The sequence below is a fragment of the Cottoperca gobio genome, chromosome 1 (genome assembly GCF_900634415.1).
Source record: "Cottoperca gobio chromosome 1, fCotGob3.1, whole genome shotgun sequence".
Taxonomy (NCBI): domain Eukaryota; kingdom Metazoa; phylum Chordata; class Actinopteri; order Perciformes; family Bovichtidae; genus Cottoperca; species Cottoperca gobio.
In genome coordinates, this window is record NC_041355.1 from 9,256,049 (window position 1) to 9,267,414 (window position 11,366).

The following is an 11,366-nucleotide window of genomic DNA, read 5'->3' on the forward strand; positions in this document are numbered from 1 at the left end:
GATGAATGGATTAATTATGTCGTTTGTAAAATGTGTAAAACTATAAAAAGAAACAAAATGGCCATCACAATTTCCCAAAGGCCATTGTGACATATTTTAATTGCTTCTTTGGGCCAAGCAATAAAACTCAAAGATAGTCAATGTACAATGATGTAAAACAGAGAAAAAGCAGCATGAAGATATTCAGTTAACTAGGCTATAAATTGGAACGGCAGCATATCTTAACATTTAAGAGACAGGACCCAGAGAATGTTTGCATTTTTTGTTTGATCAAACAATCTTTTTATGTTATTATTAAACTAATGGATATCATCATCAATTGTTTCAGCTCTAATAATATGTAAGTAATTGTTGTATAAATGGTTAATAAATAATTTACTAATGTCTTTTTTTACAGTTTTAAGATACTGATAAGTACAACTTTTGGGGGAGTTTTAGGTTGTCAATAATTCTCTAATAACCCATGTGTTAGTAATGCAGTTATATATGTGAATAATCTGATAACAATTGCTCATGGATTTCTTTCATTATGTGGATTTACATATTATTTTAAAAGTAATTAATTTAGGGTTTTTAATCGGTCAAGTCTGTAGTTGTACATGGTTTTAATAAATACATTTTGGTCCAAATAAATGGTAAAATGTTCTTGCCTCTCAAAGAGATAAAACGGTAGTTTTTAATGGTATGTAGCTGAACTTTACAGCATAAGTGAATGGTTTATTAACCATTAACCAAATAGAAAGGTAGATATATCTACCTTTCTATTTCACCCACTCAGCTTGTGTGTGTGTGTGTGTGTGTGTGTGTGTGTGTGTGTGTGTGTGTGTGTGTGTGCGCTTCTAAAAGATTGATGACGGAGGGCTGGAAGATAAAGTTCCTGATGGTGCTGGAATTTAGCACTCAGTTCTATTAAAACCATATTGGCGAAAATGCTTTGTAATATATCTTTATAATCAGCAAAATAATGAGCTATCCACAGCAAACTGTTGTGCTGAGTCACATTAGTACACCATCTGTGTGTGCAGGTGTGTATGTGTGTGTGTGTGTGTGTTAAGGTTGAAAAAATACCATTAATTGTTCAAACAATAGGCTACCGGCTGATGATTGTGAAGATTGTGTTACAGATAGTTTAGTCTTGATTCATCCACCAGCTCATTTATTTTCATTTGATACAGCACAATACACATTAAACACCCCCTGTGCTGTAGAAGTAGAGAAAAGCTGTTGTGCTACAGTTTGCCTGCAGGGAACGTTTGGAAAGATGCTTGGGTTAACTCCCTACCGCCAAACAGTCAAGAGAGGACAGATGCTTATCAGGTAGAAAAGATTTGGAGATAAAGGATTTAAGTGTTGCGTTCTTTGTAATCATGCCGACATAGGGACTTGACTGTCACACAAAGCGGTAGGTCTGTTTACATGGTAAACACACACAAACTAGCTGGAGGGAATGTACATAATTTTGGAGGATGAGGGTCGGAGAGTAGAGACCTGATGTGTGTGGTTAAACACAAATGGATGTTTCTTCTCTAACAGTGGTCCATTTGTTTATGCGTCAGCCCTCCACACACACACATGCTGTTAATCTCTTTTGATACATTCACTGCCCTTGGCATCTCATTTCCTCAGCTATGCCCCGAGTCATCACAGCATTCCACTCTGCTATTGGCTACTGGGCCCACTGTGCCCTCCAATCCAAAAAGGGCATGTATGTAGATTTGGAGTATATGCGACTGCTTACTCGTCATTTGTCTGTTGACTGGCTCTCTCACCATGTGGCTCTTTCCCATTTCACCCCCATACACTATTTTTCTCTGTTTCACTCTCTCTTTTCTCACCAATCCTTCTTATCATATTTCTCCGTCTCTCCCCTCCCTTCCTTTCTCCCTGTCCCCAGATATCAGGTGTGTTACCTGAGCTCCATATCAATAGTTAATCACCCTGGGACACCCAATCTACAGAGCATGACAGAACTCTCCCATGGAGTTGTGGTGGTCATGGTGTGTGTCATTGTGTGTGTGTGTGTGTGTGTGTGTGTGTGTGTGTGTGTGTGTGTGTGTGTGTGTGTGTGTGTGTGTGTGTGTGTGTGTGTGTGTGTGTGTGTGTGTGTGACAAAAGACAGAGAGGAAAAGACTAAGACTTGCATATTTTTGAGAGAAGTCAAACGTTTCTGAGAGAGCAGAGAGGGAGAATGGGCAAGGAGACTGCAAGTAGAGAGAGATGGAAGAAAGATGGGCAAAGATGAGGAAGCAGAAGGAACTTCAGATTGTGCAGGGCTCTGCAAAAAAACTGACACACAAGACAAATGTTCTGGTGTATGCCTTACTTACTGCTAATTCATCAAGAACTTACTAAATATATAAATAGTTTGTGCTATCATAAACTTGTTTGTGCTTGTCTATAAGGAATACAAAACAAATTAAACTCAGAAAATAAAGCACAGGAATAACTGGAACAACAATCAAATAGATAGACAATAATTAGAGAATAAAGGTTCTCAATATCTTTGAATCATTTTTTATTTTGTAAACTGGACTCAATTTGAGAGAAGTCTGCTTCCATAAGCATTCTGTTGTGCTCCCTAGTGGACAAACTACAGTGTTACAAGTGACGTTACAAAAAGTCAGTAACTTTCAGTTATGTATTTATATTTTTGCTAGATGTTTTGTTATAATTATTGGAGGTGATGACCTACAGCACGCCACAAACAGACACTGTTCTATGATGCATGGCCGCATTTACACACAATGAATCCTTCACTTACCTCTTTACAGCAGCACTGCTGATGTGTGAAGGGTGATTAGCATATTAGGAGATGTCTTCTGACAAGAGGGTCTAATGTTATTGGATATTGGGCTGTATAAAAAGAATTGACTTGAGTACTCCTCCTGCCAGATGATTAATTGATACGAGAGCTCCATCAGCAGTTGTAGGTGAACAACGTGCTGAAAATGCTGATATTCTGCATGGTAGTCAAGTTGAGTTAAAATTTATATCCCATAATCGCAAACCTAAAATCACAAATATTCCTCAGCCCATCGGATAAGGAAAAACTCCCTGAAAGAATCCTTTTACAGGAAAAAAAGAAGAAGAAAACAGCAAGAGAGAAAGGATCCCCTCTCTTCCAGAACAGATGCCTTATGATTAAAGTTTGCAACATTTACTATTTAAGTAATACTCCTGTGTGAGAGGGTATATACGTGTTTCGGTATCTGATGTTGTATCATTCAGCGCTCAAACATATTCTGGTTATCTGCAGTAATAGCTGCCTCTGTTACATGATAAGAGTTGTGCTCTTATCTTCTATGGAAATGAACTCGATTATAATCGTGACGATCATTATCCTGCAGGGCAGCCGCACTGTGTGTTGTATATAGATTGTATCAGATCTATATCATTCAATACGGAAAAGTTTCTATTTAAATGATTTAAATGTCATTATTGTCCATAGGAGTTAAAATGTCATTGGGTTCATGCTGCCATGTACCTTCACAGACAACAAACATACTGTAGATCTCTTTGTGCCACAGCAGAAACATATTGTAAACTGTTTTTATCTGATTACCGTTCACTGAAGTATCTGATTCTAAAAAGGTGAACGGAGCATCTGTGTCATCAATGCATGGCTGACAGTGTCAAGGTGTCTTCAGTCAGCCGGCGGACGCAGGGGCAGGGTGAAAACAAAAAAGTAGAACAAATAGATCAAATAAAATGCATAAATAAATTACATATACACAAATAAACATAAATCATATCACTTATTTAATTCATAATAGTTTATGCTTGAGTTCTAACTCCATCCAGACATTAAAATGTCAGTAAATAAATTCACAATTTTTTTCGAGTGAATTTCTGCACTGCTGAAAAAGAAAACATTTTTAATGGCTTTTTTTTATAGCATACAAATGTTGCTGACCAAAAATAATGCCAAAGTGAAATGTGTGAAATACATACCTATGAGTTTAAGAGCTGCACAACAATAATCACGGCCACTATTTTCAGCATGGTCTTGGCTTATACACACTCAGTTGCCAGTTTATTAGATACATCGAGGTAAAACTAATGTAGTCTAATACAACATGGCTGCATTAATCATAAAGGCTATAATGTTCAGGTTTTATTTGATTTTGTTAGCGAGGTGTTCACTCAACTGTATGATCCTTTTGGAGGCTGCAGTTTGTTGTGCATTCAAATTGTATTGCGTTTTACTCAGATGTGTTTATATTATTTATTCTACGCTCATTGATATATATTGGTTGGACATAATATTAGGCTGTTCTATTAGACTGCATTAGTTTTAGCAAGGTGTACCTAATAAACTGGCCACTGAATGTACAGTATGTATAGGGAGTGAGTGCCTTGAAAAGAAATCTAAGGGGAGAGAGAGGACCTTTTAGAGAGCTGTAGCAAGAGTAGAGAGGACAAAACATTCAGTCAGAAGGCGTACTTGTGATAAGATATGGAAGATGAGCCTTTTCTGACAGAAGGCAAGGAGTGAATTTTCTGTTCTGCGTCGACTCAGAAGGTTGTTTCTCAGTCAAGTAGCCAGGAGTCACGACTGTGTGAAGTGATGACCTGGTCAACACAGCGAAAAGGACAGCCAAGCGTCTGCTAGTGGCAGAATATGAATAAACTGGCTGCTGGAGAATAGCCTGGAGTTCTGTATGGCCAGGCAACATTGCACATGCGCTCGAGCATGCACAGCTGAGCGTTCTTGTAGAGGAGAAGATGTTGACATATTGGAGAATTTGGCCAGTTTTAACAAGTAAATGTTGTAGCCTTCACAATGGAGCAAGTATATATCTTATGTCAGGAGTAATGAGGGTGGAAAAATCACCCAGAGAGGAAATTACTACTTCTTTTTATTGTTTTAAAGGGTTGGACTAAATCCTCTTGGATGTGATGTGTAAACATGCAGGATCAGGTTGGAGTTGCAGTTTTGATTGATTTTGGGAGGGTTCATTTTAGTAGTGAGATAAAATAAGATAATCCTTTATTAGTCCCCCAACTAATAAATTATTATCTTACATTATTCACAACTAAAATGTTCTCGGGAATAATTATATGTGGTGTACACAAAAACACAGTGAATCCAAAAAAGGGAACATGTAAAATGTAAAATGACACCCCAGGTGAATAGGGTAAGTTAATTAACTCCTAGATATAAGCATGGAACTTCCCCAGTTGAATACATTAAGACAATTCCTTTTTTTTGTTTTAAGTTTTCTGAAATGTTATGTATAAATATTCAAATGAGGTATAATCAAATGCTAACTTTTAGTGAATTTAGAAGAAATCTACAGACGCAAATAGACAAAGATTATTAAAATAAACACTATAAATGTGTATTTTGGATGTTTTCTTTCCACTAGTTTAAAAGATTATTTAGGCAGAGAAGCCCAAAGTCTCAAAATTGACCAGTGCATGAAAAACAATGTTTTTTGACTGGGGTGTCTCATCTCAAAAAGTAACAGGTGTGAAAATAAGAGTCAACTAAACATTGATATGTTGATTTTTAAGGTGTTCCCCTCAGGTGTGAAGTTATAGCTTAAGAATACACTTTTAGAAGCTAACGAAGCTAATTATAGTAAGCAGCTCAGCAGTCAGATTGGAGCAAATTTGAGATATTGTCCTTTTCTGTTTGGTGTAATGTGTAATAATCACCACAAGGGGGAGAACAAACATCATAACTAAACACTCTGCAGTAGGTTGCTATCAATTGATTTTTAATATTCCAGTGACTACCTGAAGACATTCTCATCAACACAGCATGTTTATTTCCTCAACATAAATACAAAGGCTCTCTGTATGTGCTCCACCTTAAACATGTTGCGTGTGACTCTGGCTCTCCCAGCTACAGATCAAAGGCATCCTGTTAAGTCCCCTAAGTGGAAATGTGGGACTGTAGATACATTTCCGATCATGAGGAAACAGATGCCATAATATGAGAATGCTAACTTAAATGACAAAGTACAGATGGATGCATTTAGATAACACAAAAGCACAGTCATTCAGGTTTCATTATACCAGTTCAGAAAGGCAGTTATATTTCTCTCTTGACTTTAGTGCTTTTTGGGTCACAGAAAAGACTGGGTCACTTTCTGTATTAACAACTTATGTATTATCATCCAGCATTGTCTCCCATCCCTGTATATCTCCTCCACACCTCTCTCTCTCTCTCTCTCTCTCTCTCTCTCTCTCTCTCTCTCTCTCTCTCTCTCTCTCTCTCTCTCTCTAGCTCCTTTACCTCTGTTATGCTTGCTCGCTGACTTTGTAATCAGCCCTTTACGCGATGGCCATTTTGTTTTCGTCGGCCTTATCTCCTGTTTGCAGTTCCCTTCTCTGTCATTACTCTGCTATTAGCTTTTCATCCTGGGGCTAAAACACAGGACTCACGCTGACCTTATAGTCACAGCTATGCTCCAAAACGTCTGCTTTGCAAGATAACACACTCATCCTCCACACACCCATCTCTCACTATATCCATCTCTCTCCCTCTCTCTCTCTCTCTCTCTCTCTCTCTCTCTCTCTCTCTCTCTCTCTCTCTCAAACACACACACATTTATACAGCCATGTTCAAAACAAATTCACTCACATATACTACATATCCATGTGTTGTTCTGGACAAAATCATACAAAACATCTTCACACACATAATTTTTTCCATTGAGCTAAAGCGGCATGTAGAAATTACTAGAGTTGTAGTGAAACTAACCGAAACCCAAATGTTTCATTTCACCGAAGAACAGAGATTACAAGAAATCCAATTAAAGATTTAGACACACCTGAGTCTCTCTCTAGTTCAGTACCTATCTTCTAACATCATGATGGAAACAGACAGAGTAGGCGAGGGGGAGCGAGATTATTATTATTAGTATAATACTCAATTATTTCCAACATTATAATTTAATCGCTCGCAATACCGTTTGATTGACACTCATGCAATTAAATTATATTAAACTGAGCTGCATTGAACGAGAGCGAAATAGAGACATTCTAAGAGTGTTTGTGGAAACCCCTGTCTGCATACTTATGTGTATCTTTGGTCTGGGGCTGTTTTTTATGGACTAGACCCCTTAGTTCCAATCAGGCAATATCCTATTGCTACAACATACAGAGGGCCTGATGGGTCTTTTTTATAGAGAACATTCTCACGTGTCACAGGAGGAAAAGGAAGTTTTGACATGCAAAAGCAGGAAAAGAACAGGTGTAATTAATAACATTAATGGTGGCTGTATTCCATTAAGGTGAGCCAGTTTCAGTGTTTGGAATTACTGGCTCAGTGGAGTCAAAATGTCTACTGTAAAAAGTCCTGGTATTGTGAAAACTGGCTCATTGTAACACTGTAATGGCTTACCGGGACACTCAATTGTTAATATCAATCAAATCAAATTCAAATCAAATGTATTTATATAGCCCAATATCACAAATTATACATTTGTCTCAGTGTGCTTTACAGCATGTACAGGTTACGACACCCTCTGTCCCTAGACCCACGCACCGCCTTCCTAAAAGAAACCCCATAATTAAAGGGAAACATGGAAGAAACCTCAGGGAGAGCAACTGAGGAGGGATCCCTCTCCCAGGATGGACAGACGTGCAATAGATGTCGTGTGTACAGGATAAACAACATAGTACAAATACAACATTTGACAGAAATGATGTTGTGTTGAAAAAGAGAAAGTTTGGAGGAATCCAGGAAAATGTCAAAAAGGCTTCCCGGTGTCCAGCAGGACCAGGGCAGCAGGCGCAGCCACGATTCATAATCCTGACGTAAACTTTATCAGTGGCAACCTGCCACATGAGAGACACAGAAACTCTGGGGACGATGACCCGGATGATGAGTTAGTAACATACATTTACATAAATGCATACAGATAGAGAGGGAGAAGAAGAGAGGGAGGGGAGGAGAGAGGAAGAGAAGGAAGAGAGCAGGGAGGTGTCCTCCGGCAGTCTAAGCCTATAGAAGCATAACTAGGGGCTGATCCAAGGCAAACCTGAGCCAGCCCTAACTATAAGCTTTATCAAAAAGGAAAGTATTTAGCCTACTCTTAAATGTGGAGAGTGTGTCTGCCTCCTGAACACAAACTGGAAGCTGGTTCCACTGGAGAGGAGCTTGGTAGCTGAAGGCTCTGGCTCCCATTAGAGACTCTTTGAACTACAAGTAACCCTGCAGTCTGGGAGCGCAATGCTATAGTTGGTTTATAAGGTACTATGAGATCTTTAAGATATGCTGGAGCCTGACCATTAATTGCTTTGTAAGTCAGGAGAAGGATTTTGAATTATATTCTGTATTTTACCGGGAACCAGTGCAGAGCAGCTAATACAGGAGTAATATGATCCCGTTTCCTTGTTCTTGTCAATACGCGTGCCGCTGCATTTTGGATCAACTCAAGAGTCTTAAACAACTTTTTGGGACAACCTGATAACAATGAGTTGCAGTAATCCAGCCTTGAAGTAACAAATGCATGGACTAGTTTTTCTGCATCATTTTGAGACAGGATGTGTCTTATTTTTGCAATGTTACGTAGATGAAAGAAGGCAGTCCATGAGATTTGTTTTATTTGGGAGTTAAAAGATCAAAGATGACGCCAAGATTCCTTACAGTGGTGCTGGAGGACAAATTAATGCCATCCAGAGCTTCTATGTCATTAGAAAATGCGTTTCGGAGGCGTTTAGGGCCAAGTATAATAACTTCAGTTTTGTCTATGTTTAACATCAAAAAGTTGCTAGACATCCAAGTTTTTATGTCCTTAAGGCTTGAAGTTTAGCCAATTGATTGGTTTCATCTGGTTTAATTGATAGATATAATTGGGTATCATCCGCATAACAATGAAAGTTCATAGAGTGGTTTCTTATAATATTGCCCAAAGGAAGCATATATAAGGTGAATAGAATCGGTCCAAGTACAGAACCCTGCGGAACTCCAAGACTGACTTTGGCTGTCATGGAGGATTTATCGTTAACAAGTACAAATTGAGATCGCTCAGATAAATAGGACTTGAACCAGCTTAGTGCGGTTCCTTTTATGCCAACACAATGTTCCAGTCTCTGTAGTAGAATGTCATGATCAACAGTGTCGAAAGCAGCACTGAGGTCTAACAAGACAAGAACAGAGACAAGTCCTTTGTCTGATGCCAATAGAAGGTCATTGGTAACTTTCACCAGTGCCGTCTCTGTGCTATGATGAACTCTAAATCCAGATTGAAAAACCTCAAATAAACTATTATTATGTAAAAAATCACATAACTGTTTTGCTTTCTCAAGGATCTTAGCGAGAAAGGGAAGGTTAGATATCGGCCTATAGTTGGCTAAAACCTCTGGATCAAGACTAGGCTTTTTAAGAAGTGGTTTTATTACAGCTACTGTAAAGGATTGTGGTCCGTAGCCAAATAATAGAAACAGGTTGATCATATTTAATAACGAGGTGTTAATTAAGGGTAAAACTTCTTTAAACAGTTTAGTTGGAATCGGGTCTAAAAGACAGGTTGATGGCTTAGACGATGAGATTGTTGAAGTTAGTTGGTTAAGGTTGATTGGAGTAAAACAGTTTAGATATATTTCAGGAGTTACTAATGTTTTTAAAATTCTGGAGGTTGAAGTTAAGTCATTACCAATTGAGGGCAGGAGGAGATTCATTTTGTCTCTAATAATCATAATTTTATCGTTAAAGAAGCTCATGAAGTCGTCACTACTAAGAGATATAGGAATAGAAGGCTCTGTAGAGCTGTGGCTCTCTGTCAGCCTGGCTACAGTGCTGAAAAGAAACCTGGGGTTGTTCTTATTTTCTTCTATTAAGGAAGAGTAATAAGCTGCTCTGGCATTACGGAGAGCCTTCTTATACGTTTTAAGATGATCTAACCAGACTAAACGAGATTCTTCCAATTTAGTGGAACGCCATTTACTTTCAAGATTTCTCGACTTTTAGTTTAGTTTTAGTTTTAGTTTGCGGATTTGTAAATTAAGCCTTGGAGCTTTCTTTTTCTGTTTTATGATCTTCTTCTTTAGAGGAGCGACAGTCGAGTGTTATTCGCAGTGAGGCTGCAGCGCTATCAACAAGATGATTAATTTGGGAGGGACTAAAGATAGCATTGGAGTCCTTCGTTATATTGATATTGAATCCTGGTATTGAATTAAGTGCTGATGGAATCACTATATCACACAATATTATTAAGAATATCTGTGCTAGTCTGTGGAAGTCAAAATGTGTGGGCCTTTTACTGTTTCAGTGCACAAAGTGAGGCTCAAAAAGATATCCAAGTATTGTGTTAAAGAACTTGACTTGTCTTTACAGAGCCCTGACCTCAACCCCAACAAACAACAGCAATACCAACGTTAAGCCAGGTCTTATCATCCACCATCAATATCCAACCTCACAAATGCTCTTGTGGGTGATTAGGAGCAAATGACTCATGTGGAAAACATGCCCAGAAAAGTGGAGGCTGCTGTAGTGACTGTGGCCCATGGATTTGTAATGAGATGTTCAACAACGGTGTCATGTTTGAATGTCCGCATAATTTTGGCCATATATTATAATAGGCTTTTCAGTGCAGACTTCTGCTGAATAAATTCCTTTGGTATACTCTCACCCTAATTCTCTCTTGATGGATTTTCAACTCGCTTTTACCCCAAACCCCCTCACCTCACCTCCCTATTTTTCTCATTTATTCCCTCCCACCGTCTCAGTGAGCAGGTGCACAGTGACAGAGTCACTGGGCTGTGAAATCTCAGCTCCTTGAGACACGTTTCATGCCTCTCCCGTCCAAACACACAAACAGACGCACATACTTTTCGTCCTATTTTTCTTCAACTCCGTCCGTTCTCCGTCTCTCCTTTCTCATCTTTTCTCTCAACTCCTGTAGAGATTGAGTCAACAATGTGTGATTGTGAATTTACTAACAGCAGAGGGAAAAAAACGAAAAAACAAATTAAAGTGGAATGAAAAATCTATAAAGAGTTTCATTAGGCAACAACAGAAGTGTGTGGGCATGCTTATGTGGATTCATGTGTATATGTGTGCGTCTGTGTGAGCACTCTGTGTGTCTCCCCTGCATATGTCTCTGACCACATCTACATCTTTAATGTCTGTGACTGAATAATGTATGAATCCCTGGGCTGGAAGACACACACACACATACACAAAACACCTCTTTTACTGCTTCCATCTGCACAAATGTCATGAAGCACAAGCTAACAGTAAGCCATAAAAGAATGCCGCGTCATCCACAGTCCTGCACACCGCCATCTGCACAACTATCTTTTCATAACTGATCACCTTGTGTGGATCTGAGAGAACAAAGCATGAACAAAGAACACCAGTACCTGCAACCACAATGGTGTCTCTACCACCAGTTTCCTGTTTTAATGTT